Here is a 17,077-nt window from a genome sequence, read left to right on the forward strand (position 1 = left end):
CCCATCTCCATAACCCCATGCATTTACCCTTTGCTGATGACACAAAGATAAGTGGAAAAGAAAATTGTGCGGAGGGTGTGGAAAGTCTGCAGAGGGATCTAGATAGGCTAAGCAAGTGGGCGAGGACCTGGCAGATGGAGTACAATGTTAGCAAGTGTGAGGTTATCCACTTTGGCAGGAATAATAGTAGGAGGGACTACTATTTAAAGAGCGAAAAGCTGCAGCATGCTACGGTGCAGAGGGACCTGGGGGTCCTTGTGCATGAATCGCAAAAACCCAGCCTGCAGGTGCAGCAGGTGATCAGGAAGGCAAATAGGATGCTGGCCTTTATAGCGAGGGGGATTGAATGTAAAAGCAGGGAGGTCTTGCTGCAACTGTACAGGGCACTGGTGAAGCCGCAGCTGGAGTACTGTATGCAGTTCTGCTCGCCAAACTTGCGCAAGGATATTTTGGCCTTGGAGGGAGTGCAGAGGAGGTTCACTAGGCTGATACCGGAGATGAGGGGGTTGGACTATGAAGACAGGCTGAATAGACTGGGTTTGTACTTGTTGGAATTTAGAAGGATGAGGGGGGATCTTATAGAGATGTATAAGATAATGAAGGGGATGGATAGGGTAGAGGTAGAGAGATTTTTCCCACTCAGAAAGAACAGCAGGACTAGAGGGCACAGCCTCAAGATAAGGGGGGGGAGCAGTTTAGAACGGAGTTGAGGAGGAACTTCTTCACTCAAAGGGTGGTGAATCTCTGGAATTCTCTGCCCTTTGATGTGGTAGAGGCTACCTCACTAAATATATTTAAGTTACGGGTGGATAGGTTTTTGGTAGGCAAGGGAATTAAGGGTTAGGGGGAGAAAGCGGGAAAGTGGAACTGAGCCACTTCAGATCAGCCATGATCTTATTGAATGGCGGGGCAGGCTCGAAGGGCTAGATGGCCTATTCCTGCTCCTATTTCTTATGTTCTTAGTCCCCCTGACACTAAAGGGGCATAACAGCATGGCCAATCCACCTAACCCACATATCTCTGGACTGTGGGAGCAAACAGGAGCATCCAGAGGAAACCCACACAGATACAAGGGGAACATGAAAACTCCACACAGTGATCCAAGCCAGGAATTGAACCCGGGTCCCCGGCGCCATGAGGCATACAAACCACTGTGCCACCATGCCGCCAGAACCATACTTGGCTGCAGCATTATCTACAAGATGCAGAGCAGCAACTCACCAAGCCCCCTTCAAAAGCACTTTTCAAACTTGCAACCTCTACTACATTGTAGTAGTGCAGCCAATGCATAGAAGCCATATCACCTACAGGCTCCTCTTCGAGCCATAAATCACTCTGATTTTGAACCCTACAATGCAGAAAGAGGCCCTTCGGCCCATCGAGTCTACACCGAACATAATCCCACCCAGGCCCTACCCCCACATCCCTACATATTATACCCACTAATCCCTCCAACCTACGCATCCCTGGACACTAAGAGACAATTTCTTAGCACGGCCAATAAACCTAACCCGCAACATCTTTGAACCGTGGGAGGAAACCGGAGGAAACCCACGCAGACAGATGGAGAAAGTGCAAACTCCACACAGACAGTGACCCGAGCCAGGAATCGAACCCAGGACCCTGGAGCTGTGAAGCAGCAGTGCTAACCACTGTGCTACCATGCCGCCCAATACAATTTGGAATTGTATCGCTATTGCTGTCACTGCTAGGTCAAAATTCCTGGAACTTCCTCTCTGCCAGCATTATGGGTGTACCTGTGCCACATGAATCACATAGTGGCTCCAAGATGGTTTACCATCACCTTCTTAAAGGCAATTACAGATGGGAAATAAGTTTCCCACAATGCCTAGATCCAATGAACAAATAAGGAAAATAAGGTTCCTGACCGTGGGTGTGGTAGAGAAGAGTGTATCCTGCTTCCTGTCCATTGTTAGCACCAAAGCAGCCTCAGTGAATCCAGTTGCACAATGTGAAGATCAAGTAGCCATTTGGATGAATCAACAGTTGACTCATAATTGGCTGCAGTTAACGTATACCTCCCCTTTTCAAGTGTTAGCAGAGAGGTCCATTGTCCATCCCTACAACCAGTCATGCAGTCAATAAGAAGAATGGGTGTTGCTGACTGCACAGAATTGACATTCTCTATTGTCCAAATTACTGCTGGCAGGTGCACACAGTGCATGACCCACCTTGCACGACCAGGTTTCCAGGCCACTGCATTTATTACATGGTTTGTGGAACTTGTTTTCCACAAAGATTTCCAGATAACAGGCCATCCTTCAATTTACCTCAAGAGCTTTTAATCATGAGTCTTGCAATCTATTTTCTTGGCATCCAGGAGCATAAGCTGGCATCTTTCTGTAATTCCTGTTAATTGAGGCAGCAGCAGGGGACACCAAAGTCTCATAACAAAGGAATAATTTCCAAAAAATTAAATACTGACTCCAGGACTTGAAATCAGAGAAAGACAGTTTGAAAAAAAGGACTATGTGATTATTCAATCTTACTTCCAATTGAAATATCCTTCACACACACACACTCAGAGTACATAACCAAAATGGGAAATGGGTAAATTCTGCCTCTAGCACTTTTGGCAGATACATTAAAGTTTAAACCATACAAGATAGGTTTAAACACCAATTTTAAATGAAGACACAAAAACTGCATCAAATAGCAGCTTTACATATATGGTCTACTGAGCTGCTTCACATTAATAACAATTCCTATATTCTGAGCAGTTTGAATGGAATTAGCTTATATCAGCTGGTAGATCTGGAGCAGTTAGTGCACAAAACATTATATAAACTTGCCAACCATGCTGTAACAGGATTGAAAAATAGGATTTTGAACTTTGACCAAAACCAGTATCAAGCTGAAATACTTTCTACATATAGATAATTTTTCCCCCTCTTATCTCTCACTCCCCTCATTCTAACATGGTGAGCAATCACTGGGTGGATTCACCGGCCCCTTTCACTGCTGGCAGGAATCCCTCTGAATGGAGCGTTGTGGCCAGCTAAAATGGGATTCCCAATGTGCATCAATGCCATTGCATTCACTTGGCCCATCCCGTCGGCCCTGATCAGGCAGGATTCTGTTGATTATTCCAAATAGCACATTTCAATATAATTCAGTCTTGCAACCTGATTTAAAGCCCTCCCACCATTCACCTATCTCCCCAGCAGAATCTGCACCAGCCAGGCTTTGGTGCTAGTCATGACTAGCAAGGACTTGACACGTTGGAGGTAAGTGCAGTGCCCATATGCCCTCAGCCACTGCCAAACTGCAGAGGGAGGATCCTCCAAACATGCTGGGAGTCAGGCAGGCTCAAGCTGGAGTAAGGGGGTGACTTCAATACTCTTCCCCAGGATGGGGGTCTAGTAACTACACTGTTCCCTTTAGCCCTGGGAAACAAAGACCACACTGGGCATGCTGATTTCAGGCATCTCACTGATCAGAATCTTTATTCCTATCAACTATGAAAACTTTGAGGTGGCGTGGTCACTTGAATCTTCTTGCCCCCTGGACACTTGACAGGCTTCCAAATCCAGCATGACTCTATTCAGCAGAAGTGATTGCCCCTTCTCTCTCTAAGAAGCTGCTAGTGTGAGAAGACCCCTTTCAAATCCTCTGACAGGTCAAGTCACTTGCACTGAGGGAATGGGATATTCTATTCTCCACAGCTGGTCACTCAGCCCCACTCTTTCAAGGCAGCACGTATTTCAAGTCTCTGAGCCTTATAGAAAGGTCAAAGCCTTTGAAATCCCTTCAAACCCTTTAAAAACTCCTATTTCCAGTCAACTGCAGTCCAGTCCTTTTAACTCTCCTTTGATTGACAGTTGAATGGTTGTCAGACAGCAGGCGGTCAGCTTTGCCTTCACAGTTGAATGCATCTCAAGTACCTCCTCTCATTGTATAAACATTGTGGTTAGGAACAAAGGAGGACCTGGGAGTACTTAGCTGCTTTAAAGTTGCCTGCAACTGCTTGTGGTCACACTGTAAAAAAAAGAATGGCAGCAAGGTAACGAGCCTTCAAAAGATATTGGATATGGGGGGGTTTCTACTCAGAGGCTGTGAAAACTTACAGGTGAGAGTGAGAGATAGTGCTCGGGGGAAATATCACGTAATCTACTTCAACTAATGACAAGTATGATTGGTGCTAATGCCCTACTATTAGAGGACTGAATCAGTATTGTTGAAAGAAAACCAAACATTAATGTCCATAGCAAAAGCATAATGCACACGGATGGCAAAATGTGACAGTACAAACAAGAACAAGAAAGTGCATACTAGATGCAAACTTTCAGTAGATAATACAGATATGCGGTTAACATCATAGAATACAAGTATACACATAGAATACAAAATAACTAGTCCACTGCCCCACATTCCCATCTTGAGTTCATTATTATAAGTATAGTCCTGAGCGAGAGCGTAAGGATATTAATTAAAATAAAAATCATGGACGGGGTCAGCTGTTTCGCTCTGCTGCATCTCCTGGTAGCTGGTAATCAAACAACACAAAAAGAGGCAAGGGATTACACACTCTCAAACAAATATGGATATGGTACCTAGAGGGGAAGGAAAATAAAATATATCTTAAATTTACCATGGCTCTTTCCATAAACTGCTCAATGATGCTGAGTTTGGGTTCTGGTAGGAGCAGTCGGTTCCAGAACTCATTACAGCCTTGGATCAAACATGAATGAAAGAACCGAACTCAAGAGTGAGGTAACAATACAGAGTACGAGGAGTTCAAACAAAACTGATGTCAACAGGTATCGGGGTAAAACTATGCACTTGGCTGATTCAGACCTAGCACAAAGCAAGATGGTTTTGATTATTGGGGTGTCAATCATCTCAGTTCCATATTCCATCACATCCTTGACACAAGTCAGGACGTGATGGAATATTCTTCACTTGCCTGGATGAGTGCAGCTCCAACAACACTGAAGATGCTCAACACCATTCAGGACAAAGCAGCCAAATTGATTGGCACTCCACTCACCATTTTCAACATCCACTCCCTCTACCATCTATGCACAAGGGCAGTAGTGTGTTTGTACCAAGTACAAGATGCACTGCAGTAACTCACCCACGCTTTCTCACCCATGACCTCTACCAGCTAGAAGGACAAGGACAGCAGATGCACGGGAACGCCATCAAGTGCAAGTTCCCCTCCAAGCTACACAACATCCCGATTTGGAAATATATTGCCATCCTTTCATTGTCACTGAGTCAAAATCCTGTTGGTTCATTACATATGTTTAAAAAGGAGCTGGAAATGGCCCTTGCGGCTATAGGGATCAAGGGGTATGGAGAGAAAGTGGGAATGGGAAAATGCATGATCAGCCATGATTATACTGAATGGTGCTGCAGGCTCAAAGGACCAAATGGCCTACTCTTGCACTTATTTTTAACGTTTCTATGTTTCCTGGAACTCCCTCCCCTAACAGCATAGTGGGTGTACCTACAACACATGAACTTTAGCAGTTCAACAAAGCAGCTCACCAGCACCTTCTCAAGGGCAATTTGGGATGGGTAATAAATGCCAGCCTAGCCAGCAACACCAACATCCTATGAACAAATAAACAACATTCCCTTATCATCTCTCAAAAAAGAGCTTTATTAAAAATGCATGAAGAACACAGCAAGCTAAGCCAAAATTTAGTGTAACTCAGAACTTATGTAATAAATGTGATATACAGTTCAATGCAAAGATATTAAATTCACTTCCTTAAAGAATTTTACCCAGCGCTTGAAAGCTGTTACAGAGCTAGGAAGATGTGTCAAAAAGCAAGCTGGAAAAATATGCCTCCAATTCAAAGAATATTTTTAGAAAGATATACAAAAACCTGAATTAAGGTGTGCCTCAAAATAGTCACAGCTCACTAAAATTTGAATATTTTTGGCACATAAAATTTGCCACATTCAAACCATGATGTCCATGTCACTGGCTCATATTTAATGGGCTGATGGGAGTCTCATCCACTTCTTGGAAAACTAGTGGAGAACCACTGTCAGCTCGCAGAAGAGGTCTGCAAAATTAGGTGCCCAAGTACTTATCATGTACTGAAGTGTCTACCGTTGAGCCTTCCTAAGGACTCCCAGAGGACCCAACTGCCAAGAACTGCCAGCCGTGTCAATAGTAGCTGCTGGTATTGCACCAATGGTTCAGGATCAATGAGGAATCCCAAGTTAAAAAGTGAGGGTGTGATTTGGGGATGGGGGTAGGGATGTGGGTGACAGGAAGAGGGTTATCAGCTTTCTCTTCTCCTCCTCCTCCTCTCCGCACCCACCCACCCACATCCTTCCATCCATCCCAAACATTGCAGCCAAATTGGCCGACCTTCAGAGGCCATGCAGCTCCCATTGAAGCCCTGAGTCATCATTAAATTGCAATAGGTTCAGGAATAATTTGTGTTAATTGGCTCATTAGTAAGTCTAATTGCCATCCTGACACTGGGGATTGCTGCATAGGTCCTACCTACTCCCAACGTAATTGGGTAGAACCAAGAATCCAGTATAGATACACCTGCCCAATTCTCCCAACCCCCACTGCAGTGTTCTCTATTAAATTCCACCCATTGTGGCTGGCGAACAGTAAAAACATTCATTGTCTATAATTCCAGAAGTGTTGCCTAACTCGCTGACACACATTTCTAAAAAAACATATCCCAGAAGCTAATCATTCAAATATCAGCGCTTTGCTTCATGAACAGAAGTTATAGAAACTAGTCAAAAAAAATAGAAATCACAGGACACAAGCAGTAATTCAATAATTTGCCTGAAAGGGAAATTAGTTGGCTTCAGTATTTCATTGTTCTATAGGGGAAGCAGGGAGAGGATGAAGAACACCGAGACACTGAATACAAATAAAGATCGGTTCACCCATTTGACACTTAAATAACGTGACACCAAAAAGCTAAACAGACCCTAATCCAGATGACCACCAGGAACTTAACTTAGTCAAGGAACAATCTACAACAATCTGAGAAAAATAAACTAATCTTCATCAAGAATGTTGGTCGTTCCACTCTTGGATCTTATTCGAAATGTACTTGTTGCACAAGTAGAGGAAATTGAATTTGCACCTGCTTCAAGACTTAAATTGGCACCAGTACAATAAGGAGTCAAATTCTGTAGCCACGTGTAAAACTCATTCACAGCGAACTCCCAGTCTCCTCGGCTTCCCATTTTCCTCTGAGCAACATCAACCATTAGATGCAGATATTCTACTTCTGAAACATCTCCTGGACTCACAACAGCCAGACCAACTGTCTCCCATTCTACATGCCATGCTTATGACACCCTATCCACAAGTCAACATCATCCCATCGCACAACTACTAACTTCTGACTCTCCCACATTTCAGCTGAATTTTAAGTGAGATTGGGATGTGGGCCAGCATGGTTGTTCGTAGCATTTGCAAAACCTGGAGCTAAGTGCAGTGCGTCTGTCTGTGGCTTCGTATCTCAGTCAATGAATTAACATATCAGCCAGGATTTTCCCATCACACAACAGGATAGTACGCAGGCAGGACAACAAACAGCTTTGGAGTCATAGTGGCACAGTGACACAGTGGTTAGCACTGCTGCCTCACAGCGCCAGGAACCCAATTCAATTCCTGGCTTAGGTCATTTTGTGCGGAATCTGCACACTTTCTCCCCATGCCTGCATGAGTTTCCTTCAGGTGCTCCAGCTTCCTCCCACAGTCTGAAAGATATGCAGGTTAGGTGCATTGGCCACGCTAAATTCTCCCCCAGTGTACCCAAACAGGCGCCAGAGTGTGGCGAGTAGGGGATTTTCACAGTAACTTAATTGCAGTGTTAATGCAAGCCTACTTGTGACACTAATAAATAAACTTCAACTTTAAATGACTGACTGGACTGGTCAGAAGTCCCACCTTAACGTCTGCCATCCCGCCATTTTACACAGCATATGGGGAGGTGGTATTGTGCTGTTATTGTCATTGGATTTTACCTTAATCCAGAGACCCAGTGTCATTCTCCGGGGATCTGGGTTCAAATCCCAGTACGGCAGATGGTGAAATTGAAATTCAATAAAAAAAATCTGGAATTAAAAATCTAATGATGACCATAAAACCACTGTCGATTGTTAAAAAAACCCAGCTTGTTCACACATGCCTATTAAGAAAGTCCCAAATCTAGACCAATAAAGGCTCCAGGGATTTCAAAAAAATCATCTCAATTTGATTTATCACATGTATTAGTATACAGTGAAAAGTATCGTTTCTTGCACGTTGTACAGACAAAGCATACCATTCATAGAGAAGGAGATAGTGCAGAACATAGTATTACAGTCATAGCTAGGGTTGAGAGAAAAATCAACTTAGTGTGAGGTAGGTCCATTCAAAAGACTGATGGCAGCAGGGAAGCAGCTGTTGTCGAGTCAGTTGGTACCTGTCCTCAGACTTTTGTACCTTTTTCCTGACAGAAGAAGGTGGAAGAGAGAAGGTCCAGGGTGTGTGGGATCCTTGATTATGCTGGCTGCTTTTCCAAGGCAGCAGGAAGCGTAAACATAGTCAATGGGTGGGAGACTGGTTTGCATGACGCATTGGGCTACATTCACGACCTTTTATAATCCCTTGCCGTCTTGGGCAGTGTAGGAGCCATACAAAGCTGTGATACAACCAGAAAGAATGCTTTCTATGACACATCTATAAAAGTTGGAGAGAGTCGTAGCTGACATGCCAAATTTCCTTATAGTCTTTTGACAAAGTAGAGGTGTCGGTGGGCTTTCTTAACTATAACATCGCATGGAAGGACCAGGACGGGTTGTTGGTAATGTGGACACCTAAAAACCCGAAGCTCTCAACCATTTCTACTTCATCCCCATTGATGTAGACAGGGGCATGTCTTCCATTACACTTCCTGAAGTCGATGACAATCTCCTTCATTTTATTGACATTGAGGGAGAAACTGCTGTCGTCGCACCAGTTTCTCTATCTTTTTCCTGTACTCCTCAGTAGCCTGGAGATGGAGAACATGATTTGTGCTCATTCCTGATTCTGGTCTCCTTGGGAAAATCCCAACCATTATTTACAGGTTTCCAACAACCACCAGCAGTTTGAGTCAATTTCAACTTGAATATTTAAATAGACAAGGCAAGCATGAAATTGGATGGATTCTGGAGTTGTGAGCAGAGCATGGGGAAGTGACAGAATCAAAGCATAAGGCAGCACATTGCTATAAGTAAGCTCCCTGAGTGTGAGGCAGTGACTGGAAGGATCCCTCACTATTATTCCTCACTAACAAGAGGAAGAATCCTGTCAGTGAAACCAAGAGTGAAAGCAAATGGCACATGCTGAATAGATGGATGGAGGGCCTTCAAAGGTCCCACAGGTGTTTTGCAGGACAATACTGATACTCATAGAATCCTTACACTGCAAAAAAAACCATTGAGCCTGCACCGACAGCAATCCCACCCAGGTCCTATCCCATAACCCACTATATTTACCCTGGTGATCCCTCTGACACTAAGGGGCAATTTAGTATGGCCAATTCACCTAACCCACAGATCTTTGGACTGTGGGAGGAAACCAGGGCACCCAGAGGAAACTCATGCAGATAGCGGAAGAAGGTGCAAATTCCACACTGACACTCACCTGAGGCTGGAATTGAACCCGGGTCCCTAGCGCTGTGAAGCAGCAGTCCTAACGACTGTGCTACCAATGTCCAAAGATGTGCACGTTAGGTGGATTGGCCGTGCTAAATTGCTCCTTAATGTCAGTAGGACTAGTTGGGGTAAATGCATGGGGTTATGAGGATAGGGCCTGGGCGAGATTGTGGTCTGTGCAGACTCGATGGGCCGAATGGCCACCTTCTGCACTGTAGGATCCTATGATCCTATACCGTGCTGTCCCAGAGGTCATCACAGGACTCAGGCAGACCATGCACCAGCTCAGATACTTACACTTCAGTGATATTGATTAGGTTGATATGATGCTATGAATCGCTTGGTGAAATCTTCATGGGACCAACAGGATTGGTGGCCATTGTCCTTTAAATCCCTTCTATTGAAATGCTGAGGGGAAGTCAGTTTACACTTGGAAAATCCATTTGCATTTGTAAGCCAATTCCCAGACACAGATTCTGCCTGTTCAGAGGTCACCTGACTTTGCACAAACCATTTTGAGAGTGGACAGTGTCCATTATCCCACGTTGCTTTCTTTTTAAAGGTACATTGCCCACTGCCCAATGTAACAATTACATTTTCCTCTTTGTTGATGGCCCCAGCATCTGTGTTCCTGCTAGCTGAGACTGCTCCTCAAGTCTCTGCCATCTTGTTTTTCCATTTATGATGCTATGAATCGCTTGGTGAAAATGCATCAAAGTGGAAAAACAAGATGGCAGAGACTTGAGGAGCAGTCTCAGCTAGCAGGAACGCAGATGCTGGGGCCATCAACAAAGAGGAAAATGTGATTGTTACATTGTGCCTGTAGGATAATTGGGCAGTGGGCAATGTACCTTTAAAAAAAAAAGCAATGTGGGATAATGGACACTGTCCACTCTCAAAATGGTTTGTGCAAAGTCAGGTGACCTCTGGACAGGCAGAATCTGTGTCTGGGAATTGGCTTACAAATGCAAATGGATTTTCCAAGTGTAAACTGACTTCCCCTCAGCATTTCAATAGAAGGGATTTAAAGGACAATGGCCACCGATCCTGTTGGTCCCATGAAGATGGAATGTCCAACCAAGTTTTTCAGTGAGCTAATCATAGCTAGTATATTGATAGGCTATCAATCACACACACACCCCCCCCCCCACCATGGCTTATCAATCCCTGTAGATCCAACCCATTCTGTGGATAATAGGATGCATCAAAACTGTCACCACACGACTAAAACTAGGGCCACTCACCCCCAACCCCTCACCCCCTGCTCCCCCCAGAGCGGATGCAACATCTTATTAATACATAAGGGAACCCAGAAAGGCAGTCTGGGATCAGAAGCAGAGAAGGATCACACTCAGCCCAAGAAGAGAAGAACCCTGCCTAAAACAAACAGTTAATTTAGGCAATGAAAAGGGCTAATTTGTTTCACATGCAAGATCCTATTTCTTCTGTGTGGGAACTCAGCTACAATTTAATCTGAAAAAGTCAAAAATCTCCAACCTGCATTTGTATTCAAAAAACCAAGAGACGGAATCAATCATGCCTGATATGCATCTTAAAAGGATGGTTAAAGATAATTGACTTATTTTTTGTTACTCTGTTGGTAATCTATGTGCACGTTACATCTCTAGAACTCATATTTTCTTGTAGGTAGGTGTGTCTGACAAATGGATGTTTGGTTGCGTACATTTGTGAAATTAAATTGATCAAGTCAAGGAAATTTGGCATGTCAGCAACAACTCTCGCCAACTTTTACAGATGCACCATAGAAAGCATTCTTTTTGGTTGTATCACAGCTCGGTATGGTTCCTATTCTGCCCAAGACTGCAAGGAACTACAAAAGGTCGTGAATGTAGCCCAATCCATCACACAAACCACCCTCCCATCCATTGATTCTGTCTACACTTCCCGCTGCCTCAGCGAAACAACCAGCATTAATTAAGGGCCCCATACGTTCTCTCTTTCACCTTCTTCTATCGGGAAAAAGCTACAAAAGTCTGAGGTCGTGTACCAACCGACTCAAGAGCAGCTTCTTCCTGGCTGCTGTCAGACTTTTGAACGGACTTACTTTGCATTAAGTTGATCTTTCTCCACACCCTAGCTATGACTGCAACACTACATTATGCACTCTCTTATTTCCTTCTCTATGAACGGTATGCTTTGTCTGTATAGCACACATGAAACAATACTTTTCACTGTATGTTAATACACATGACAATAATAAATCAAATCAAAATCAATTCTTTTGATTTAAACTAACAAAAAAGCTTGTTTCCGTCTTTTCTTTAATGTTACAGCACTAAAAAAGGTTAAAACATTTCTTCTCAAAGATACGCCTTGTTGTGGTTAGCCAAGATGTGGGAAAAGAGGGTAGGGTCGGGTAACCCACTACCTCATCCTGCCTGTACTTGTTGAGCAGCAAACAATGTCTATACTGGCAGACTTTTCAGCTACACTGTGCATGTTTCCTTGCAATTTTTTCATTTTACAAAAAAAGACAGTCTTATAACCAGAAAAAAAAGAGTTCTGGAAAAATATGCACATTTGCAAATATTATGATATGGTTTTCAGAATGCAATAACCTTCTCTGTAGTTACCAGGAGTTTGAAAGACTTACAGGAGTGTGAATGAAAGTAGCTTCAATGGGAGACTGGGACATTAGTATTGAAATATTAAATATCGCTTATTTTTAGTTCAATGTAATTTATTTTAGCTTCTCAATTGTAGAACTGTTTTAACTTTTTGTCCTTTCTTATGCAATAGAAAACTGTTTCCTACTAATCCTTCATTAGCACAATACATCCCCATATCCTGCTCTTTAATATTTTGTTATGAAATTGTCTTATTTTCCATCCTCTGGTGAAACCTGGGAATGGGATGTTTACAGAACTTACACAAGGTTAAGATTAGCCCTTTATCCTGAATACACAAGCGCTGGCTTCACTGAAGGGCTTGTGTGCTGATAAGAATTTTCCATTATTTGACAGGGCTTTCTTTTGACAATTAGGGAATTTTAGTTTTCACAATTGTTCTAACCTAACTTCCATAACATGAGTTGGTACTAAGTTAATCAGTTGATGTTCTAAGTGGCTGGCTGGCTGCTTTCTCGTTGGGCTATTGTCCAAAAATAAACTGCAATTGAGAATGATCTAGTGGAGGTCTTATGGCACAGTGAGTAGCATCCCTACCTCTGGGCCAGAAGATATGGGTTGAAGTTCTATTCCAGGACTTGATGGCTATGGAACATGGCCGAACAAGTTGATTAGTAGCCTGTAAATCCTTTCAATTGGCCTGACGACAGGCAGTAAGAGCAAGAGAGTTCTCTAGTCAGCCATACTGCAGAAGGCAACAAGTCACTTAAGTCTTTTGCCAAGCATATCATAGACCAATCCAATGGAAGACCATGATCACCAATGCTCTCTTAGGGCATGATACCTGGAGGAGAAGGACTAAATGATCAATCCCAAATTGGAAAAGTGGTCATGATGTATTCAAAGAGTCAGAAGAGTGTGGAGTTTAGCCTCAGATGGAGTTCTGATGCAGGTGAAAAGGAGTTTATTTTTTCTGTAATTCGTGCTTGCCTGGAGTGAGTGAATCGAATTTCATTCTTGCAAGGATTCAGTGCCAGTGGGAGTTTCTGTTAATACTATCTACTTTTCAAAGTTGGATATTGTGGGATGGAGAGATAGACCATTTATGCAACGTGTTAATAATTAAGTTTCTAATATAGAAGATCTCAGTACTCGAGTAGCAATTAACTACATTTCATAGCATTACATGATGATTGGTTTATATTACTTAAAATGTAGCTTTTCAGGAACCAATGCTAATTAACCTATCAAACCAAGGAAATAAGTTGATGACCAGTTGCTGATGTAGTAGATGAAGAAGGATCTCAAAAGTGCAAGAAATCAGATGTTATTGTAATGGTTTAATTATTTAAATAGAATGATGAGACAATACTATAAAATATATTAATATGCTTTGTAAACAGTAACATTGGTAACAGGCCAGTGAAGCATTACAAGGCTGTTCATGAATATTAAAATGAGTTCTGAATTAACAAAGAATAAGACATTTTTATTTGCTGGGTGGGATTCTCCAGCCACACTCGCCCCAAAGTCGGAAAATCCCACCCAACATCAACAAATCTTTCCATGGTCCGCCCCTTGCCCACTATGTTTCCTGTGGCGGGTGGAATGGGAAAATTTGCTCCACCATGATTGTTCATGGATCTGCTACCTATAGCAGTTATTCAACAACGGAGAGCTAAGCACTATGACCTAAGCAAATCTGGTTGAGACAGAAGCATGTGATAAATGTCAAAATTGCCATTGAATGCAGACTACTTGATTCTAATGCTTTAATTACATTGTAAAACTGGCAGTTTTACCTAAATGCAGCGTGATTAGGATGTCTTTCAGTGGAAAAGTGGGCACTAAGATACATAGAAAAAAGAAGCAGAAGATTTTTTTGGCCCTTCGAGTCTGGTCTGCCATTCAACATGATCATGGCCAATTTTCTATTTCAACACCATACTCCAGTGCTGCTTCCATACCCCTTGACAACTTTAGAGTCCAAAAATTGATGCAGAAACCTATTTCCTTCTTAATTAGTGATGTGACCTCTACTGTCTTCAGTGGGAGAGAATTCCACAGGTTCACCACCCTCTGAGAGAAGGCATTTCTCATCTCAATCCTAAATGGTCTACCTCATTTCCAGAGACTGTGACCCTTTGTTCTAGACACCTCAGCCAGAGGAAGGAATATCTCTACATTCAGTCCATCCAGCCCTGTCAGAATTTCATACATTTCAGTTAGATCCCCTCACATTCTTCTAAATTTCAGTGAATATAGGCCTAGTCGACTCAATTTCTGCTCATGTGACAATGTTGCTACACCAGGAATCAGTCTGGTGAACCTTCAGTGCACTGCCTCTATGAAAAGTATATCCTTTCTTTGGTAAGGAGACCAAAACTGCACATGATAGTCCAGGTGTGGAATCACCAAAACCCTGTACAACTGTAGTAAGACTTCCTTCTTCCTGTTGTCAAGTTCTCTTGCAATGAAGGCCAACATACCATTTGCCTTCCCAACTGCTTGCTTTACCTGCGTGTTTGCTTTCAGTGACTAGTGTACTTAGACACCCAGGTCTCTTTGTACATCAACACTTCCCAATCTATCACTATTTAAATAATATTCTGCCATTCAGTTTCTCTGTCAGAAGTAGATAACCTCACATTTATCCACATTATACAGCATCTGCCATGTATTTCATGCCATTCATTCAACTTATCCAAATCTTAACATCCTCTTCATCACTCAGATTCCCACCAAGTTTCTTGTCATCAGCAAACTTGGAAATATTACTTTTGGTTCCCTCATCCAAATCATTGATGTATATTGTGATCCTGCAGGGCCCACCCCCTATGCAGACTCAATCACTGAGCCAGACAAGTCCATGGCACACACCAGGGTACAATTAATGATTAACTGGCCTGGTTGACTCACTATTAGAAGTCAGAAGGGTTTGTTTCTGTTTCCTCCCACTGTCCAAAGGGGTTTGTCACTGAGTGCAGAAATTCTTTCAAGTGACCCCACCAGTGAAACAGTTAATAGATAAAGTGGCTCCAGCTCCAGAAGTACCAATACAGTTACTTGTAACCTGTACTGATAGTATGTGTGGCTTTTCACCCCTGCACAGAAATGGGTCCTCAAGTCTTCACTCTGCTAAACCACACTCTGCTAAACCTAAATAAAAGCAGTGTGTTCCTACAAGGAAGGCAAGTATATTATGCATCAGATAATTAGAAATTCTCTAGATACCAGTTGCTCAATAACCTGGTTTAGAGATTTCCAAACATGCATCAGATACCCAGCAGAACAAAAATAGGATTAACTTAGACCACGATGCTCTCTGCAGTCCAAAAGTCTGCCTTTACTCACCATCTGGCTAACTCAAAGAATGACTCTTGGATAAGATACCAAATTACTGTCCTGGCTGCGATTAGCTGATTTTAATCATGGATGCCATTTATTCCTACTCTATTTCCCATCTGCTAGCCAATTCCCAATCCATGCAAATATATTACCACCAATACCATGTGATTTAATTTTACACACCAACATTTTATGTGGGACTTTACTACAAACTCTCTGACAATCCAAATAATCACATCCACCAGTGAACCCTTATATATGCTTCTGGTTCCTTCTTTAAAAGGGTTTGGCAAACGTGATTTCCCTTTCATAAATCCAGTTGACTTTGTCTAATTCTGTTGATATTTTCTAAGTGTCCTCTTGTCACATCTTAGCATTTTCCCTACGATTGATATTAAGCTAACCAGTCTGTAATTCAAAGCTCTGGGCCCCAAATACAACAGCACGCCAATGATCACAGTTTAAAAAAACTTCAATAAAGAACGTTCAGCAGGTTTTAAATTTTCATCGGTAAGATAAAAGTCACGACAGAATAAAGTCCCACAGGCATTTTTTTAATATCAGTCTTTGCTGAGCTTTAGAACCCAGAATTAGCTTATTGTGAGTTTCAGACATGAGCCCTGGCTGGCTCTGTTTAGCAACAGGTCCATTTCATTGTTCCACGGTGGAAGTGTATTTCCAGCTTGCTTTCCCTATCCGAGTTTAAATACTGTCACCTTATTTTCCCAAGGACTCACTCGAGAACGTGGACTTCATGTAACAAAACGGTGTATTAAAATCACAAAAGTCCACGTACCTTGCCGGGAGACAGTGAGTAGGGTGCTGGTACCGGAGGCTTTGTAGAACGCTGACCGGAACTGGAACGCGGTCGGTTTCTGTAACTTAGCGACCACCGCGAAACTGTCACACAGAAATCGACAAACAACCCAGGGCCAGCCCTCATTGGACTGTACTGTCACCTGATTCCAGCAGCTGCTCAGCAACCACCCCGAGTTGCAACCTCCCCATCATCATTCAACAAGTGGAGGTGGCTGAGAGCGACTACAAAGTTTCAACGAACAACATTCCGCTGTGTTGTATCTTGGCAGGTTAAATTCAACAGCTTTGAGAGAATTTCTTTTTTCGTGAAAAAGAGGAAGTAACAAACTTCCAAGCGAGAGAGGCAGGCGGACAGGAACACGTAGGGCTATCCATTCACCCAAGAGTGAATGGATAAGGGTGTATAAACATGTCTGGGCACGATGTCAATTGTTTAAATGGAAGTTATTGCATTTCTAGTTCATACTATAAAGTCAACAAAACAGCTCTTCAGAAAATATGTACTTTTTTGATCTTTAAAGCCGCATGTTGGGTTTAGTTCAATTCACAAATATAGGAAGAAATTTAATCTCACTTTCTTTAAAAATGCAAATTTTCTTGTTATAGTTAAGTAATTGCAAGCAGAATAAAAGGTCACCTTGTTTGTAGCAACAGCACTTACAGTAATAATAGGCAGGAGG

The 17,077-nt window shown here is 42.7% G+C and overlaps 1 protein-coding gene across 3 annotated transcripts in view; it reads right to left on the minus strand.

The window, feature by feature from the left end:
• trmt9b (tRNA methyltransferase 9B) overlaps positions 1-16,713 on the minus strand; it is a 38,359-nt gene extending 21,646 nt beyond the window's left edge. For 2 of the 3 annotated variants that reach the window (XM_080197943.1, XM_080197939.1), the window contains exon 1: positions 16,375-16,713. The gene's annotated coding sequence lies outside the window, so the exon portion shown is untranslated. The remainder of the gene's footprint in view (positions 1-16,374) is intronic. The other variant, XM_080197942.1, reaches the window with a different exon arrangement.
• Positions 16,714-17,077: the final 364 nt, after the last annotated feature.

This window comes from Carcharhinus amblyrhynchos, chromosome 10 (genome assembly GCF_965287045.1).
Source record: "Carcharhinus amblyrhynchos chromosome 10, sCarAmb.v2.hapA, whole genome shotgun sequence".
Classification (NCBI taxonomy): Eukaryota; Metazoa; Chordata; class Chondrichthyes; order Carcharhiniformes; family Carcharhinidae; genus Carcharhinus; species Carcharhinus amblyrhynchos.